This window comes from Rhipicephalus sanguineus, chromosome 4, assembly GCF_013339695.2.
Source record: "Rhipicephalus sanguineus isolate Rsan-2018 chromosome 4, BIME_Rsan_1.4, whole genome shotgun sequence".
Taxonomy (NCBI): Eukaryota; Metazoa; Arthropoda; class Arachnida; order Ixodida; family Ixodidae; genus Rhipicephalus; species Rhipicephalus sanguineus.
The window spans coordinates 205172589-205192115 of NC_051179.1; the positions used below are offsets into that span (position 1 = coordinate 205172589).

The window sequence follows — 19527 nt, forward strand, 5'->3', positions numbered from 1 at the left end:
ACACGTGCACGCGTTTTTTACGGATTTCAAAGAAGTCTGCTGAGTGACTTCGCGAAAAAAAAGAAGCAGAAAGACATTAGAGATTTTTTCTGCAAGAAATAAATGTTTTTTTTATGTGTTCCTAAAAATGAGTTTGCCTCTGACTGTTAATATAGCTAGTTTTACATGTGTTTCGGTGATACGAATTTCGGCTAATACGAATACTTTTCGTGACCCCGCGGGATTCGTATCATCGAGATTCTACTGTACTTAGCAGCCTCACACTTTTGCATTTGTTTCACGTTCTGTTAAAAGGTCTGCAATAAGTATAGTGAAGTGTGAGTCCTTGGTGAGAAATTCATTTTTATGGACACAGAAAGCTTGATGAACTTCTTTTTTGTATCATTTTCAGGAAGACATTTCTGGCAAAGCAGCAAGAGTTGCTCACCCACTGCTTGTGTACGAGACAGTGTATTGTGGGAACACTCCAGTGTGCCTCATTGTACACTATCTCGAACATTTCTTACATCTTACAGCATTTGGGCAAATAATGGGATTGATGCAGTGTTATGCATGACACTGCGTGCAACCTTTCCAGTAGCATGTGCATTTGAAAATTTCGCATTGTTCAAAATGACACTTAGTGGAACCGGCTTTATTCAGCAAACTTTATCCTAAAATGGACAGTTGGGCGAGTTGATGTGTATTCATAGTTAAAGAAAGTGTGAAAAAAAACCCCACAGCACAGAGAAATGAGAATGAAAGGCACAGGATGATGCGCTACTGGCAACTGAAGTTTAATGCAAACCGCAGAAAGATATACACACACACAGTATGAAAAAACTACAAAATTAAAGAATCACAGAGTTGCAGAAAGAGTGAAAACATGTCTAAAAAAGCCAAGCACATGTTAAACTTCAGTTGCTAGTACTGCGTCGTCCTGTCCCCTTCATTTCTACGTGTGTTGTGGTTTCGTTTTCCCGCTTTCTTTTACTATGAACTTAAGTCCTGACTGCTTTACAGTCTCTATAAGTGCGTGGTCAAATTTTATTCAACCTCATGGCATATCAAGTCCTAGGATCCAATGTGCCAAGCCATCAGCCATTATTTATAGGAAATTTTTAATTTTGGGCACATTATTGCCTAATTTCAAGTTCATCTTGAAGCCATAATGCTGGGCTTAATTTTCAATGTGGTAATTATGCATGAGCCATGAAGTGAGGAATCAAATATGAAGAACTTTAAGTTGCAGATGGCACTAGCTGGCATGGATATATTGTAAACATAGATGTACTAATTATGCATAATAGAAGTATTGCTACATTGTAGTCATGTGATAACGCCGACAAGTTCCCAAGCATAATTCCAGAAATTTACGTTAGTTTTCAGATATCTGTGAGCAAATATGTGCATCAATATATGAAGGCCGCGTTGTCATTTTGTGGGCATTACTGAATTCTTTTATAAATTGTGGTAAGTGGTTCTACAATCAATTTTAGACTTTTCTGCAGGAAACTCAACTGTACCCTCATGTGCGATATGTTTTGATGCCATAGTGCAAACTAATGCAGTAAAAATACTAGAACATGCCTATCTGCATGGTTGCATATTTCTCAAAAGTAAAGCTAGCCTTATTGTACTACTAATTTGTTTGCCTTCATGTGTAGGCAATCACCAAGTTCCTTGTGCATCCCATTTCTTTTGATTGAGCTTAGATACTGGCACTGTGAAGTGCACATATCAATATGCATTATGAGGAGGTTTTACACACTACTTTCATGTTGCTTTACTGCTGTGATTTATATATAGTGCTTGGGCTGTGCTGCATATGTTGTTCCATGTGTTCAGTATTGGGTGCAGGTTCTGTGAACAAAAATGGAAATGTACATATGCTTACACTGACATGAGGACTGCTTCTGTTCTGATTCCAATAAAATAGTGCAAACACTGTTGCTTGTATCAGTTGAGGTATGACTATTTGTCGTGCATGCAAATGGAAGAAATGAACTTCAGCATGCAATACAAATTGGTGAAACACTGCTCGCTCAATGTAACAGCCTGTGTTTCATTACCAAACAAGTAGAACAGATGATTTACGCATTAGAACACATTGTGGAAGAGAAATAGGTGACAGGCAGGTAGGCAACGAGTAATCACTGTGTTCTAACGTGGGTTGGGTGATATTCCATCAAGCGTAGCATGCCTGTTGTATAAGTGAACTTCAACATAATGTGCAGGTGGACGAGGGATTGCACATATGACTGAGTTTTTCCAGTTTTGTACCTATTTGCTATAGTCCTCGTGTTTCTGTGTTATGTATGTAACATTCTGAATTGTGAACAAGCCAACCTGTCTGCTGCTGCGATTAGAATATACTAGCAATTCAAGCGAGCCAATATTTTCTGGAGAACAGCTGTTTCATTGAGGAGGACTGTAATACATTTTTTTTTTTATTCGTTCTGCGTCATCTGTGCACGGGGAATGCCAAGTACGCATGGACGTTCACAAAGGAGAAGTGCAAGTGCATTAACTTTTTGTATTTTGTGGGAGACATGTCACTGGGAAATTTGTGGATGTTGTGCTTGACCAACGTTACTAGATTAGCTTGACACCGGGGCAGGCTTTTGGCATTCGCTTTAACGCGGTGGTGTGACGCTTAATAATAATGGTTAATTAGTAAGATAGTAGGTAGTCCACGAGTACGAAAGCAACTAAATACAAAATATCAGTTAGAGAGAAAAACTTGGCAGTGGGCTAGTTGGTTAAACATTATCGAAGATTTTTGCGCAAACTTTACAAAAAGGGACTAAGAGCAGAGTAAGAGCACACAAACGGCACATATGAGCGCAAACTAACAACTGTTTATTAGAACTATGGAATGAAATATATACGGTAACACACGCATGCGCAGTGGATGGATGGATGGATGCTATGAGCGTCCCCTTTAAAACGGGGCGGTGACATGTCTGCCATCAGGCTCGAAGAAAAAAAAAGAAAAAAGAAAAAAAGCTTCCTTGTTTCATGTTGGCCTAATACCTTATCTACATTGATTAAATCTATGTTATTATACCAAAAAAATATGAATTCACGGTCCATTTCTCTGCCTCTTAAGGCAGAATGACCTTATTTTTCCCCCATTATTTATTTTTGTTCTTTATCTCTACTTTTCTGCCACCAATACTCTAACAGTCTCTTACTTATTTCTATCTCGGACGTGTTCAGCTTTCCATTGTTGTCCCTAAAACCCAAGGCTTCATGTAGACTCGTGCCCACACGTATACCTGGGTGAATATCGCCACATTCAATCAGTACATGTTCCATCGTTTCCTTAGTTCCCCCGGAGCATGTACATTGTTCTTCGTTGCTGAATCTCGCTTTATAACTACGCGTTCTAAGGCAGCCCGACCTTGCTTCAAACAGTAAAGCGCTTCCCCTTGAATTATCATAAAACCTTTCCCTCCTTATTTCGTTTTTTCCCTTTCGGTAGTTACTCAGAGCCGGCTTCTTTTCCATCGCTGCCATCCAATAAGTCCTCTCCGCCTCTCTGACCTTCCGCTTAATGCTCCTTGTTGCCATATCGCCCGCACTGCTTCGGTCCTAGGGAGCCTTCATGTGTGCGCGCCCCCTCCGTTGGCGCACACACATGAAGGCTCCCTATTGGATGGATGGATGGATGCTATGAGCGTCCCCTTTAAAACGGGGCGGTGACATGTCTGCCACCAGGCTCGAAGAAAAAAAAAAAAAGCTTCCTTGTTTCATGTTGGCCTAATACCTTATCTACATTGATTAAATCTATGTTATTATACCAAAAAAATATAAATTCACGGTCCATCTCTCTGCCTCTTAAGGCAGAATGACCTTATTTTTCCCCCATTATTTATTTTAGAGAAAAACTTAAAGTGCTGCCCTAGCTACAACGCCCCCTGCCCTCCTTTATCATCTTGATTTCCATATCGGTAAGCGCAATAGAAGGCGCGCTTATACACTCGCCCTCTGCTGCCGTTCTAATAATGAAGGCTTCGACGACCTCCCTTTTGGTGCGCTTGCTCGACGTGTGCAAAGTGTCCATTTCTTCAAACACAGGATGAGACGTGCACCTTCTGCAGTGTGTCGCCAGATGCCCCGGAGCTGGCAGGAGCCCACAATTGTGTCTATGTTCCTTCAGCCTCTCATTGACACACCTTCCCATCTCCCCCATGTAATGAGCTCCGCAGGACAGTGGAATCTTGTACACCACGTTTTTCGCGCACTCGACGAACCTATTTGCATGTTTGGTCAAACACACTGCTTCCTTGTCCCTGTCGGGGTCGCCGTTCACTTTTGCTCATAGTCCGATGAGCTTTCTCGGCGCAGTGAAGACCGTCCTCACGCCGTACCTTGCCGCAACCTTCTTGATTCGGTGTGCCACTGTGTGCATGTACGCCATTGTTATGAAAGGAGGCCTTCTGCCATCTTCTGGAAGCAGCTCTTTTGTATGCCTTAGCACCAATGATGACATTATCGATGACACCAAATGACGTGGATAGCCACTCGTTTCAAGGTGCTTCACTTGCATGCCAACCCCTTCTTCGATGGAGTGCTCACATGACTTTTTAATCGCTTCCAAAAGGCATGCTGTGGCTATGCTTCTTTTTACAATCTTTGAGTGTCCGGAATCAAATGGCAAAATCTGTTTCTCACCTCTCATCTTGTACATCCAGCACGTGTGCTTGCCTTCCATGGTGATGCTCAAACCGAGATACTGTAAGCGTCCGTGCTCCGGAACCTCTGACGTGAACTGAAGCCCTTCATGTTCTCTTTCAAATAAGCGCAGCACTTCGTCTCTTATCTTCTCAGACATCAGCCCATATGGAAGGCACACGTTCGCGGTTCGCGGACGACTGTGCCAGTTATCACACTATCAGTAACCAGCATGATCACCTACATCTCCAAGGAAATCTTAACAGCGTGCTTAAGTGGTGTAACACATCGTTAATGACCCTTAATCCTTCTAAATGTAAACTTGTGTCTTTTTCCCGTCGCCACAGCCCATACCGCTTCCAGTATTCCATCGTTAACACCCCAATTGAGTCAGTACCATCTTATAAATTTATATCTTGGAATAACCTTGTCCTACGATTTATCATGGCGTACCCACATCGCTAACGTATTTTCATCATCCAATAAAGCACTTGGTTTTCTCAAGCGCCATCTCCGCCTAGCCCCCCTGCATGTAAAATTACTTGCGTACAAATCACTAATCAGACCGACATTAGAATATGCATATGCCATATGGAGCCCAAATCAAGCTTATTTAATCAATGCATTAGAAGCGGTACAAAACCAAGCCGCCAGATTCATTCATTCATCTTACTCATACGATATCAGTATTTCATCTTTGAAAGCAAAATCTGGACTGTCACCCCTTTCTTTGCGCCACCGCACTGCAACTCTCATGCTTTATCACAAATTATTTCATTCTTCCCTCAATAAGCCACCTCATATAGCAGCTGCAACACGAATATCTCATCGAACCAGTCATCCATTTCAGGTTGCCCGCCCATCATCATGCACCACTACTTTTTCTGCCTCGTTCTTTTTTTGAGCAGCCACAGACTGGAACGGCCTCCCCCGGGACATCGTCACCATCGCCTCATCATCTGCCTTTCAAGACAGTGTTATTGATCATCTTCAATATTAAAACAACTTTCACTGCTTATTGTTAACCTAAATGAAACCCCACCCCTTATGTAATGCCCCTCCTACGAAGGGGGCCCTTTAAGGTAATAAACTGAACTGAACTGAACTGAACGCCACACACAAGTTTTGTAAGGTTTCGGGCCAGTTATGACGTGCAAGACTATTCGAAACAAGCGAGGCACAAGAGACTGCGATACCGAAAAGGTCGTGTGGCCAAATTTAAGTTACGCTCGAACGTGCGCGGGCGCACCGAGTTCAGCAGACGACAGTTGGCTTCTACCGTAAGCGAGTCATCTTTTTGAAAACTCGCAACGAAGTTTTTCCATATTTCAGCCTGTTTATTTAACCACAACAACTATTATACACAATGTCAACGGGAACAAGCGCATCTGATCGAAACACTGCTCTTGATTTATGTCAGCTATTGGCCAATAAGCATGCTATGTCTCTTGCGACGTAAACTGGCAGATCCGCGACACCAACGTGCAGGCGCGCCGCCCACCGACGAGAGTGAGGATCGGCCTCTGTTTTGAAAAGAGGGCACCTGAGGAAACGACAACTTCGCGCTCTGCTTGTGGCCTTTACGCGGCGCGCACGACTGTAATATTTGGCAGAGCAGTTCATAGCCGTGTCAGCTTTCCGCAGGATGTGTTTTTTCAATAAGCCCAAGGGGTGCTTCATGACCCCTTTAAAACAAGAATTTAATGATAAAAGTTCTGATATAAAAAGAACTTTTTATAGACCTTATGCAAAATTGCTGCCATCTGTCGGAGCTTTGACGAAGCTACCGATTCGGCGCCATGTTGGAGGCTTGTGTACGAATCCTATTGCTGTCGCTGCTACGACTCCCTGCTTGCATCTGCTTTGATAGTAGTAAATCAGGGCATAAAAACGTCAGATGAGTGTGTAAAGGCCTGTACACGTTACCGGCATTTCCTAGTGATTACGTTGACAGTTATTACGTGTAAAGAACTGCCTCACAACGAGAAGAAGGTATAAGTTTGTCACCGAGTCACCTGTGTAGGCATGCCGTCGTTGCGAATGAAGCTTTGCGCTAGGTCATAAATTTTGTCTGTCTGTGTTCAGTGTTGCGAATAACGCGCTGTTAACTATCGGTATATTGCGCGTGTAGTGTAGGATGATTAGGAAGAGGCTTTAGCGCGCGACACGGCTAGGCACAGCAATGACGGTAAGTGCTGTTGACCCATTTCAAAGCGTATTTCATAAGAGGCAGCCTACGTTGACATGATGTATTGTGCACCTAATTTTAAATAAAATGCTGACATCTTTCTTTATTTTTTATTTCTTTTATTCCATGCGCGTGAAAAGTGAACATCAAAAGTTTTTGTTGCTCCAAGAAGTAGGTGCCGATTAGCTGGTATTTTATTGACTATCCTTCCGGCATGTGCCCGTAAATAACACGATACGCCAAGTATATTCGCGTTCACATCGTTGCCTGCGGGTCTTACAGGCGCCTCTCAATTTCAACTCATTCCAGCAAGAGAGTTTTGCGTCGCCGACTGAACACTTGTGAAACCACCTCAGCGCGTAACCAATGGTAGCGCACTCACGGTCGAATGTAACATATTTCTTGGAACAGCATTTTTTCAGTTTCATACCTGAAGTCCCACACACTTGAAGGATATGTTGCAGGGGCATAGCCAAGGAGCTGGGGGACGGAGGGGGGTTCAACCCCCCCCCCCCCCCTCCGGAAATTTTCTATTTCGCACACATACACACGGACGCACGAACGTACAAACATTTCAATTGAAACCCTCGCCCCGAAAAAAATTTCTGGCTACGCCCCTGATATGTTGACATTTCATAGCACACGGGGGTTGATACAGGATTTTTCCAAAGGGGGATGAGCTTTTGGGAGAACTTGATATGTGCTCTTCTTGGGGAATAAATAAAGAAAAAGTAAGGGGAGGGGAGGGGGGGGGAAGGCGCGGTCAGGACGAACGGGCCACGCCTCTGAATTTTGCAGTGATAGCACATGAAATGTTTCGAAAATACGCATATATAGTGAAGCAGTACGCGCGCCGTGCAACCCAACAAACGCTACCTTGTTAAACTCCACAATCGAAAAAAAAAAAAAAAAAACCTACCAGCAAGACCCTCTAGCACAATTGGTCCATTCGCTGAGAACCGAAAATGCGCACGAGCAACCTGTCTACCACGTTATTGTTTTCGCAATGTAATAAACAAAGTAATGTTGTCAACAGCTGTGCAGGCATGCGCGAGTAGCCGCGATGCAGCTTTGAAGCACGTACACGAAACCGGTTTGTCTGTGCCTGCAAGCACACGGCACGAAAACTGTCTCGTTCCGGCATGACACGAAAGAGTATTCTCTGATGAGTGCCGATGCTGTCACATAGCGCATCTATTATTAACGGCGAACGTAAACACGGCGTTAGTCGTAAGCAGCAACCAGAGTCATGGAACGATCTGCTGATTCTCGTCGGCCACGAGGAAATCTAACAACATGGAGGTTAATTTTTTATAAACCTTTTTTCAGCATGCCGATTTCCTCAATCTGAGCAACACGGCACACGAAAATATGACGGCATTATCGTTCGTATCAGCCGCCACACGTTGATACGTATGCTCCGTATGTAATGTACATATGCGGAGCGCGCTTAGCCTTCAACATGGCGGAAATGCGCACGGCGGTCGCTAGATGGCAGCAGATTTTGCATAAGGTCTATCTGCTTTCGATTGAGGTATAAAGCTGATTTTTAACTGGAGCACCACGTGGTATAAATTGCGTCTCAATATGACCCAAAATGAAGATTTTTGCAAATTCGTGATCTTTCCTTGTAAGATTTGCAAACTTCAGTGGCGGGAAAATATTTTTATCGCGAAATATACCTTCTGTATAGTAAGTATTGATTACTGGCATGTTGATACATAGCACAGTATTACAAGGGGAAAAATGCGAACATAGAACATTTTGACAAAACTTCTGGAGGCATATATGGCAGAGAAATTGCAGTAATATAACTGAGACTCGAACATCTTACACAGACGCTTTTGCTTAATATGTAAACCAAATTTGGTGTTGAAACACAAAACGATCCTCTGAGAATTATTTTTTAAAAAAACATCACTCAGATGACATTCTGTGAAATTCGTAAGGCTCCCAAGTTACCAAAAAAACTTTTTCTCTCCGAAATATTCTAGCAATTTACAATTTACTGCTTTCAATGCAAGAAATCAGTACAATTTTATTCAATCAGATTAAATGGCTGGGGCGTTTGGCGTGGAATAACCGAAATGCAACAATGAGAGATTTGTTTTGTATACCTCATTCTCACTTCAGTCTGTCTGAATTGACAACTATCGCCCCCTCCCACCCCTTCCTCTTTTGGGCAAATAGGACACCTATGCATTTGGTGAACACTAGAAAAACAAAAATGATGCAAAATGTTATTCGCCTTTGCACACAATGTAAACAAAGCAGTCCAACAAGACAACTCATGAATGCACTTAAAAAGCCTTTCGCCCAATAACAAATTCTGCCACCTGCAGCACAGCGTCTGCTCTAATGCGCCTCTTCCAGCACACTGATTGCCACTAATATTGCTTTTCCCACAGCGTAGTTGTTGTGGCTACTGAGAATGCAGTGTTGTATATGAACTGATACCAAAACTAACCTGTAATGCCTTCAGTGACGGCTAGATTTCTTGCACACTGCAGGGCAGCATGGTGTATAATCCTTGGCGTGGATCATAATAAGTAGGCGTGGATCAGAGTGGAGCAAGAATGTTCAAATGGCACACCAGGGCGCTAGTGGAGCAGTGGAGCTCCTATGCCAAAAACTTCAGTGCAGCAGTACACATTTCTGTCGCGTTTTGCCACGTCAGTCAATTCTAGGCACTGCGTTGGCCAAGAGGCCACACTCATCTAGATAACCGGCTCCTCTTAAGCGTTCTATCTAGGCGGAAGCATTTCAATTCATCAAATGTACACAAGACTTGCGAGGGCTCATCTTATGCAAGAAGTTGCAAGCCCATTCTTTACCATCTTTGAATGTGCCAAGTGATAGCTTAGCAAAGGTTTAACCAACATGGGGTGGTACATCCAACATGTGTGAAAGGGAAAAACTTAATTACTGGGTCCATAAACCGACTTTCACGCTCCTTCGGCAATTCAAAGGTATACTCAAGGCCGTATCAATTTTTCTTAAGTTTTCATAATATTCACAAGTGTGATCGTACCCAGATTGTCTTTTACCAAAACAAAAACAAATTACTGAAAAAGTGGAGAAGAGGGGGTGCTTTCCCAGAATGGGATCAAAATTCAAGATGGCAGCACCAAAGTTTTCCAGTCAAAAAAAAAACATGCATGTGGACTTCCTCAGAAGTCTTATCCCTCTCGTCCTTTGCACGGCACATTGAGATACCTCACAAACACAAGAAAAACAAAGGCAACGTGATCAGACCACAGGAAGCATGCCATGGAAGCACCTCCGATGATGAGCAAACGCAACAGCTCTAAGCAACAAACAATGATCTCAGAGGTCTTACTTCTGCTGACCACATCGTCATACACTCTAATCACGGTAACGTTTAGGACAGCATGTAACTTATAATTTATAAGTTACATGGCTGTTACAGCAATTTTATGTTTGTGTTTTCTTGATTTCCCTCTCCCATAGAGGTTACATCGACAGTAGCGTGCCATTTTAAAAGCTAAAGCATCGCGATGAGCATTGTAACCTTTAGATTGTAACTTATAAAAGCGCAATGACTCATCTGTCAGGGGACCTACACTATGGAGTGGAAGTTTATTGATCAATATGTCACATCGCGATCCGTCTTGTTCAAGGCTGCCTTTATCAACTGAACAGCGGATGATGTACACACAGAACGGGTCTTGACAGCAGAAAAGCAAATCACAGAAGCAGCGATTTTACATTGCGGCATACTGAGGCAAGCGATGGTGGGGTATGAATTAAAACTGGAGTTCTATAAGGTAAGCCCGCTTCCAAAACCCGTAATTTAAGAAGTGACATAATCTGCACAGACATCGGCAAAAGCACAAGAACGAAAAACCATCGTATGTTGGTTAAATGTTTGTGCTAAATAACTTCTTCAGTTGCTCTTATATCTATTTTCATTTTAAGCCGCAGAAATAATTGATTTGCCCCCGGGAAGCTTCGCATATGGCGACATGATAAAGTACTGTGAGCACGCGACAAACGACAAAATTACACTAACGATGCGGTCGAAGAACCATCCCGTGGCGCGAGAAAAATATTTTCCAAGACTCGCAATACAATAATTCGATTTTCCCTGTTGTCTTGCCTAGTTCTTTTTTTTTTCGCGTTAAAATTAACTGACTGTAAACTACAGCAAACGTCACGGGACAACGTAGCACTAAGCACGCTTAAGCTTCATCAATTCTCCCACACGGGAGAAAAAGATGCCACTGACTTCACAAAACAGCGTACGACGGCCGCTCCAGTGAAGCCGCATAGACCGATGTGTGAGCTCGCGGTGAGGCACAAATGTGGCGTCTCGAGGCGCCGCTTCAACTTTATCGAATCAGGGACGGCGTCATCTCTCCTAGGCTTTGCACAGCTTGAGGTGTATGCCGGGAAGAGCATTCAAATGCGAGGCGGTTGGTGCGGTTGTTGAAGTCGCGTTTGTGCAGTGCTGCTCTTTGTTTCATCGATTTAACCAGATTTTACGCTCCGCGCTTTGGTGACGTGCGTGGTCTAATCGTGTTGTGTACGTGAGTGGCGTGTAACTGGTGATACAGTAAGCAAAGACAGTCATTAACGTGCGCGATCAGCGGGCAAATCAGCCACGAGGCATTGCAACGGGCACGTTCAGTGGGCTGCGCGGCCGTTGCAACGAGCTGCATTGCTGATTCTTCGCTTGCCTGAGACTGGCAATGGTCGAGCGGGTTGCATCCGTTGTTACGTTGGCCGAAGACAGCAATAAAAGTGATCTGCAGGTAAGGAATATTCTCTCTTCAGTACGTTATTTGCTTGTGTATATGTGTTTATGTCACGTGTTTACCTGAATTCATGCTCATGCTTACGCTACTGTACGAGATGGGTCGTGTCAGAAAAATAAATCGTGTCATGCTTTTATGCAGTGCATTGTTATTGGCAGTATTTGCTCTGCGTTTGACTTTACAAGATGGGTATTTGGGCGTATATTATCAAATATCCGACTAAGATCATTTGTTATCATACACGTTTATGTGAGAAGCGATGAAGGAAAGAAGTTTAACCCTTCTTGCTGTCACCGTCTTGGTACCTTCAACACGCTCAATGGAGGCTCCAATCACGGTGTGAAATACTGTAGGCGGCATAAACAAAGTGCCCCAGATCAGCGTTGCCCAGACGAGCTCATGCGCAGTAACTCGCTCCTGTCCATGGCAGTCTGGGCTGTTTGTCATGTCCTTGTCACCGGTATGATAATTCGTGGCGTCTATACGCAGTGTGTCGGCTAATTCAACTTTTCGCCATGCTTAAATCTCTGCTGCGGTAGCTTTAAGTGGACGGGTGAGGGTTTAAGGCGAAATGCGGGCTAGTAGGTTGTGATCATTGGCATTCACTTCGGTAGCGCAAAGGAAAGTAAAGACCCATTAATAAAAAAAGCCCTCGTAGAGTGATCTAGCGCGTGCGTGCCTGTGCAACGGGTTTTGGTATGTTTCCTTGCAGTAAAGTCAGTTGATGTCTAGCGCCCGTCCTGTCCCTTGTGTCTGTGTCTAATTTTTTTTTTTTGCTCTACCGAAATGAATGGAGGTGCACGAAAGACAATGAAATGGCCTTAAGAGTGCGTTTTAAGTGTCTTAAAGGGAATCACAGCATCCTTCCGTGTGTAACTGAATGCAGAAAACCCGAGGCACTGCGCCTACCGAAGTAAACAATTAATACACACGCACTAAAGGACGTTTATGAGGTGAAAAAATGAATTGTTTAATCCAGTGCTTTGGCTGAGCACGTTTCAGGGGACACGCAATCGGCTGGGGGAAGGCACGTGCTCGCGTTAGAGAAAAATGACTGTCACGACGTCTTTATTTCGAGTCGAAGCGTATTTAAAGCGAACTGCTCGGACACATGTTTTCATTTTACTTGTGAACAAGGCTCCCGTGTGGGAGCCGGCGCGTTCTTGTGCATGCGTGTGTGCGCGTGTATGTGTGTGCGTTCTTACGTAAGCGTGTGTGTGAGTGCATGTGCGCGTGTGTGTGTGTGCACGTGCGTGCGTGTGTTGTGTGTGTGTTTGCTTGCGTTTGTGCTCGTGCGTGTGTGTGTGTGTGCTGGCGCGTGCGTGTGTGCTCGTGCGCGTGTGTGTGCTCGCGCGTGCGTGTGTGTGTTTGCTCGCTTGTGTACTCGTGCGCGTGTGTGTGCGCGCGTGCGTGTGTGTGTGTGTGTGTGTGTGTGCTCGCGTATGCGCTCGCGCGTGCATGTGTGTGTTTGCTCGCGTGTGTGCGTGCGTGCATGTGTGTGTGCGCGCGCGTGTGTGTGTATGTGTGTGCGTGCGCGTGCGTGGTGTGTGCATGTGTGCGTGCGTACGAGCGTGCGTGTGTGTGTATGATTTTTGCTTTAGTCGGCTCAGTGCCTCGGGTTTTCTAACGTCACCATGTATCATCCCAACCAGACGGGCATCCGTCAGAGTTCAAACTTCTGCGTCTTGATCTAACTTTAAACCTTACACAAATATATGCTGAAGTCATCTTCGTTCCATAGTTGCACTCATACAGATCACAATGTACGATATTCAAAATTCAGATAATTCATGCTCATGCCTGCGCTACTGTAAGAGTTGGGTCGAGTCAGAAAAATAAATTATGTCATGCTTTTACGCATTGTTACCGGCAGTATTTGCTCTGCGTCGCTCGATTACGTCTAACTGCGTCGCTATCGAAACGGGGCAGCTGAGAATGATATGTTACGCAGTAAATGATACGCTGTGGCTTAACGATTTTTCAGATAGCACGAATGCCAGCAATCGTGCAAAGTAGGAGTCCAAAGGGGGACATGGTTGGTGTGGTTGGTATGTCTTTTGGATGTTCTTAGTTCTTTGGCGATGAGAGTTAGTTCTCTGACACTAAGATAACTTTTTTTTTGTTCTCGTTCTGTTCTAGGGTGAAAGCAACGTGTTATTGTGGTTAAAAAAGATGAATCAGTATACATGTGATATAACTGTCAAAGCCGGAATGTTGAAAGGTACGTAGACAGCACAAATTTTTGTTCTTTTCTTCCCGCCATATTCAATGTGTTGCGTTGGAACTGTTTACAGCATACATCCCGCCCAAGGCATGCTGGGAGGATCTCCTATCAGGCAGCTTGGAAACTTCCAGACGCCGATATGCCTTACGTTTGGTGCAGCCGAGGTTATGAACTTTCAAGTGGAATATGCCCCTTGAGGAAAACAATTAGGGACGAGTATATTCAAGCTCCACGTGAAATGCCAAGTATGGTCACTGAAAAATGTAAATTGTAATATTTCTGTTTCTAATCACCTGCTGTCGTGTTTCTGCTACTAAACTGTCACGTACATTTTTGTACTGCTGACTCTTGTGCTAAATAGAAGTAAATTACACTTGGGATTAATGTGCGTTTTCAAATAAGATTTTGGTTTTCCGATAAACGTATTGCACAGGATACTAGAGTTGAGGAACGCCTATGGATTGGTAAAGTGACACCCTTTTCTTTTTTTTTTTTGGGGGGGGGGGGTGTAGTATGTGTCTCACATTATATGCTATCGGCAGTTGTGTACACAGTGGCAGTAACCGTTGGAATAGTGTGAAATAACGGTCCTCTCCTTTTAGGACCCACTGTCCAGCAAGGAGGTTGCAGAATCAGCAACTGACATACTGACTGATGAAACATGATGGTGCGTGCAGCAAGAGAGGGTTCGACTGCAGATCCCGACCACCTGCTTCTGTAAATTTGTACTAACCACAGTCGAAAACAAGGAGAAACGTTTGAATACCGGCGGCTTTCTATCAGCTAGACAAGTCCCTGAAGCCATAAATCAATAAACTTATGTGTATTGATGAGCTGTCACGCTAACTTTGACGTATTCTGCTTTGGAGGTATAAAGCAATGAAATGTGGATTCTTTTCGATTAGTGCATGTTTTTTTTTCTTCAGAAAATTTCTTGTGAGCTCGCAAAACCCGAGCGACAAAAGTAAAGGACTGACAATCCCCCTCTTTTTGGCTGCCCTCTGGGTTTCATCTGTCCTGCTTATGTACAAAGTGCCAGCAGTTATGGTATGCCGCACACATTAGTATACTTAAGAAGTAGCACGACGCTAATCACGTATTATTTGCAGGGGGATCCACTCAGTATGACCGCTCTACCCGTGGTCCACTGACCCAGGTGTCACCTAAAAAGGGTATGTGCCTCTTTTTTCTTTCGATCTTCTTTCTGCGACTCATTTCGGACTAATCGCTACGCGCATGATCGGCCCAGCCAAGTGTCGTCTAGCAAGAGAAGCGTGGCTCTGCCTTTAGGGCTTCTTTCTGTGCACGCCTAATCTTTCGTACTTCTTTCTGCGGCTTTATCATGCAGCGTACAAATATGTACACAGAGTGATGAGAACTTTCACGGAGGTGTCATATGGCCTGCCCTTTCCTGAATACACACGCCGGAGCTTTGCAATAATTCTGGTACATGCATGTCTGCTTAGAGCACGACTATTTCGGTGTCCGTGGCAAGAGATGTACGCTTCCCTAATCGCAAGAAAAAACACAAAACAATTTCCTTTGGAGTTGGCTTAGAGCTTGCATGCATCATATTGTCACACCTTCGCCCACAAGCATCGCGTCGTTCAAATGCAGTCTGCCACTAAAACGATAATTAAGAAGAGCAGGTGATTGACAGATATTCTTAATCATGAGTTGTGCCATGTGTATCAGACAAGTATCCTCTCTTGATCCAATTACGTAGATGCTTAAGCATTACAATTGGCATCTCTCGAGAAAACCGCATTCCGGCTCTTGATATGCGCTCTTGGTATTATTGTATGTTTTGCGCATGCATACATTTGCATTTACTGCGTGTTTTTCTGATAATATCATTCAGCATTCGTATATAATATGCACAAACGTACCAGCCAGCTACTTATTACGCGATGATTTCAGACATTTCTTTGGGTTTTGCGAGAAGTACGTAAAACTGACTTAACGTGGCGTATGGCGAGTGGTCTGTATATCAATTTTGAATATACTCTACGCCGTGAGGAGCAGTGTTAAAGGGGTCATGAACCACTTTTCCAAGTAATGATCTAATGTCCTCAGTATCGGAGTTTACTGCCTCCCGAATCGATTGCCGCAAAAATTTCTCGAATCCGTCAAGAATCAGCGGAGTTACGGGGGTTTGGCGCACGCTCCGAGCGCTTTCTCTCTTTTCTCGTGCCGACGAGCGCACTGGAAGCTAGACAGGGAGGGATGGCATGGGGGAACGAAGTTACGTCAGCGCGCGTCATGAAACGCGATCGCTCTCCCGCTGTGATTCGCTCGCGCGAGTGCGGCTACCGTGTACTGAGGAGTGCGGCACCGGCAAGTGGCGGCACCCCGCGGCAAGAAGCGCATCTGATCCGAACGCCGCTCTCGATTTACGTCGGCTATCAGCCAATAAGCATGCTATGTCTCTTGCGACGTAAACTGCCAGACGCCCCGCCCACCGACGAGAGTGAGAACCGGCCTCTGTTTGAAAAGAGGGCGCCTGGGGAAACGGCAACTTCGCGCTCCGCTTGTGGCCTTTACGCGGCGCGCACGACTGTAGTATTTGGCAGAGCAGTTCATAGCCGTGTCAGCTTTCCGCAGGATGTGTTTTTTCAACAAGCCCAAGGGGTGCTTCATGACCCCTTTAATTCGCCGCGCACTTCTTTACCGCCTTCAGCAGCCTCCCTGCTTTGTCAACTTCCCATTTTGTCAGTATCCACTTTTCCAATGCTGATCCCATATTTGAAGGTGAACAAAATGGCAAATAGCCCTATAACAAATAGACGGCTGGTATTTATTATCAGATAACACGTAGTTTGATAAGCACGAATCATACAGTCAATGAAATTGCACGGACAGGAAAAAAAAATTGATGTGTTATAATCAGGCCAACCTGCTTAAACTGCATAGAAGTTGGACCAAGAGAGGATTGCCTGACACTTATATCATGGTACTGTTATAAAATCTCCGGTCCTCACTGATATTGACGGGCCGACCACATTTTAATAATAATCGTGGCTGATCATTACTGTAGTGCATGCTAACTCCAAGTCGCCTCGAATATGCGAATGTTTTGTTAGCTGCCTCTTCTAATGAGCGAAGGCGACGCGTTTGGCCTCGGTCACCGCAATTGTCACGTTCTATAAGCAGTCATGCACTTGATTTATTACAATGCGCCATCGCCTGTGTTCCGAGAAGCACCTTCCATGTGACACCTTCCGCAAAGGTTCGCATTTCTTAGCGTACGTATATAGACGGTGTATTAAAACCGCACAAGGAAGCGCGGAAAAAACACGAGGCATGCGCAGCACGAAGTGCGAAAGAGTGGAAGGCTGTGCTTCCGTTGCTGTGGCACAACTGGCTGATCCAAGCATGTGATGAGCGTAACCTCCTGGAATGCGTCGAAGAAAGAAGAGCGAAGGAAAGAAGAGGCGCAGAGCGGTGGCCGTATAAAATCTCCTGCAAGTCGTTTTGTGTAAACATTATACCGTGTACTGTACAACGTAACCTCTATTTTTACGTGATGTGGCCGTATAAAATCTCCTGCAAGCCGTTTTGTGTAAACAGTATACCGTGTACTGTACAACGTAACCTCTATTTTTAAGTGAGAATGCTCGATACTATGAACGGGTACTAAAGGTTACTAGATAACTTCTATTTTATAAGTACACAAATTTGTGAAAATGTGCACCTTTAGTAAACGTTACCGTGCTTAGAGTGTAGGTACCACCTTTGAATATAGATCTCGGAGGCTACGCTTTTGCTCACAGGACCCTGCAAGTCGTCATGGCTTGGTGCTTTGCAGTAAGTTCAGGGAGATCATTCAAATTTTGATGACAAATTTCAGGTGCAGGCGTTTAGAGATCGAACTGTTAAGCCCGACTGGATGGGATTCAAGCAGGCCAGTTATGCATGGATGCGGTGCATTATCACAGCACGGAGCGAGATGGATGGTGGTTGGGTGCTTTCCCGGAAGAGCATGGAAATTTGAAATTAGCAGTGAAATTAGAGGGGTGCTTGTGCGGGACTTTACAGTATTTGTGTTCACTTTTGAAAACTGCCACATCGATTTGAATTCAGCAGGAAAGAAACTTTGTTTCGACACTTCAAATACATCCAGCCAATCCTGCCCAACTGGATGGGATTAATAATATAATAATATCTGGGGTTTAACGTCCCAAAACCACGATATGATTATGAGAGACGCCGTAGTGGAAGGCTCCGGAAATTTAGACCACCTGGGGTTCTTTAACGTGCACCTAAATCTAAGTACACGGGCCTCAAACATTTTCGCCCCATCGAAAATGCAGCCGCCGCGGCCGGGATTCGATCCCGCGACCTTCGGGTCAGCAGTCGAGCGCCATAACCACTAGACCACCGTGGCGGGGCGACTGGATGGGATTCCAGCCCGACTGGATAGAATTCAAGCAGGCCAGTTATGCGTGGATGCGGTGCATTATCACAGCACGGAGCGAGATGGGTGGTGGTTGGGCGCTTTCCCAGAAGAGCATGAAAATTTGAAATTAGCAGTGAAATTAGAGGGGTGCTTGCGCGGGACTTTACAGTATTTGTGTTCACTTTTGAAAACTGCCACATCAATTTGAATTCAGCAGGAAAGAAACTGTGTTTAGACACTCCAAATCCATTTTTTTCTTTTCAAAAAGTGCTTCAGCTTTCCTTTAATAGCAATACAGTTGTACTAACAACAACATACAAGTACCTTGGGGTGCACCTACAGCGCAACTTAACATGGCATCACCATATCGACCTCACCCTAGCATCTGCTAGCCATTCACATAGTCTTCTTACACGTAACCTCAAACACACCCATCCCTATTTTTGTTAAAAAGCTTGCTGACACTACCCTAATATGTTTTAAAATTGAATATGCTGCGGCGATTTGGAAGCCTGATCAAGCCCATGTTATCGCTAACATTGAATCCTTGCAGAGCCATGTTGCTCATTTTATATTAATAAACTATTAATCTAATTCGAGCATCACGGAATTTAGAAAATATCATGAGCTGAAAGACTTACTGTATCACCATAAGCTTGCTGGCTTAACACTTTTCCATAAGTTATCACGATCCATCACTTTACAACAATTTCTTTCAGTCGCACAATGTTATGTTAAAAAAATATCTGAATCTACATTGGTGTGATGGAAATTTGTAGCAATTTCGCAGATTGTTTTTTTGTTCATCATTTCTTTCTGTGTTATGCCCCATGCTTGATTTGCTCGGTTCCACGGAAACCACGGAAACAAAAAAAGTTTCAGTGGATTTTTCTACAAATATTGTTTTTTTTTTTGTGGTCCTACTGGCTGCCATGAATCCAATCCAATCCAGTCCAATCCAATCCTGCTTTGCACTGCAGCCCAATTGCTCCGCACATGCTCCGCGCCATTTGTTGCTTTGTGTTTGCGGTGACAGGTCAGCTATGCCTATGCAGTCCTACACAGTGGCGAAGCAAATCGAGGTTATTCGATGGCATCGAGAAAACGGAAAGAACGTACACCAGACGTCTCGACATTTCAAGCTCGACCGGAAGCGGATATGTAAATGGGAGAAGAATTTCGATAATTTGCTGCAGCTAAACTACGGGAAGGCAAAACTTCGACGGAAGCTCATTAATGGCGCACCAGTGTTCAGCGAACACGTGGAGGATGCGCTCTT

General features: G+C 44.3%; 1 protein-coding gene and 1 long non-coding RNA gene across 2 annotated transcripts in view; one reads left to right on the top strand and one right to left on the bottom strand.

Moving 5' to 3' along the window:
- The window catches only part of LOC125758182 (large subunit GTPase 1 homolog), a gene marked incomplete in the record, with an annotated part of 595829 nt that overhangs the window by 555332 nt on the left and 20970 nt on the right, over positions 1 to 19527 (bottom strand).
- LOC119391047 (uncharacterized) lies at positions 13180 to 14194 on the top strand. Its single transcript, XR_005183582.2, has 3 exons — positions 13180 to 13673; positions 13765 to 13846; positions 13920 to 14194. It is a non-coding gene; the product is annotated as an uncharacterized LOC119391047 (long non-coding RNA).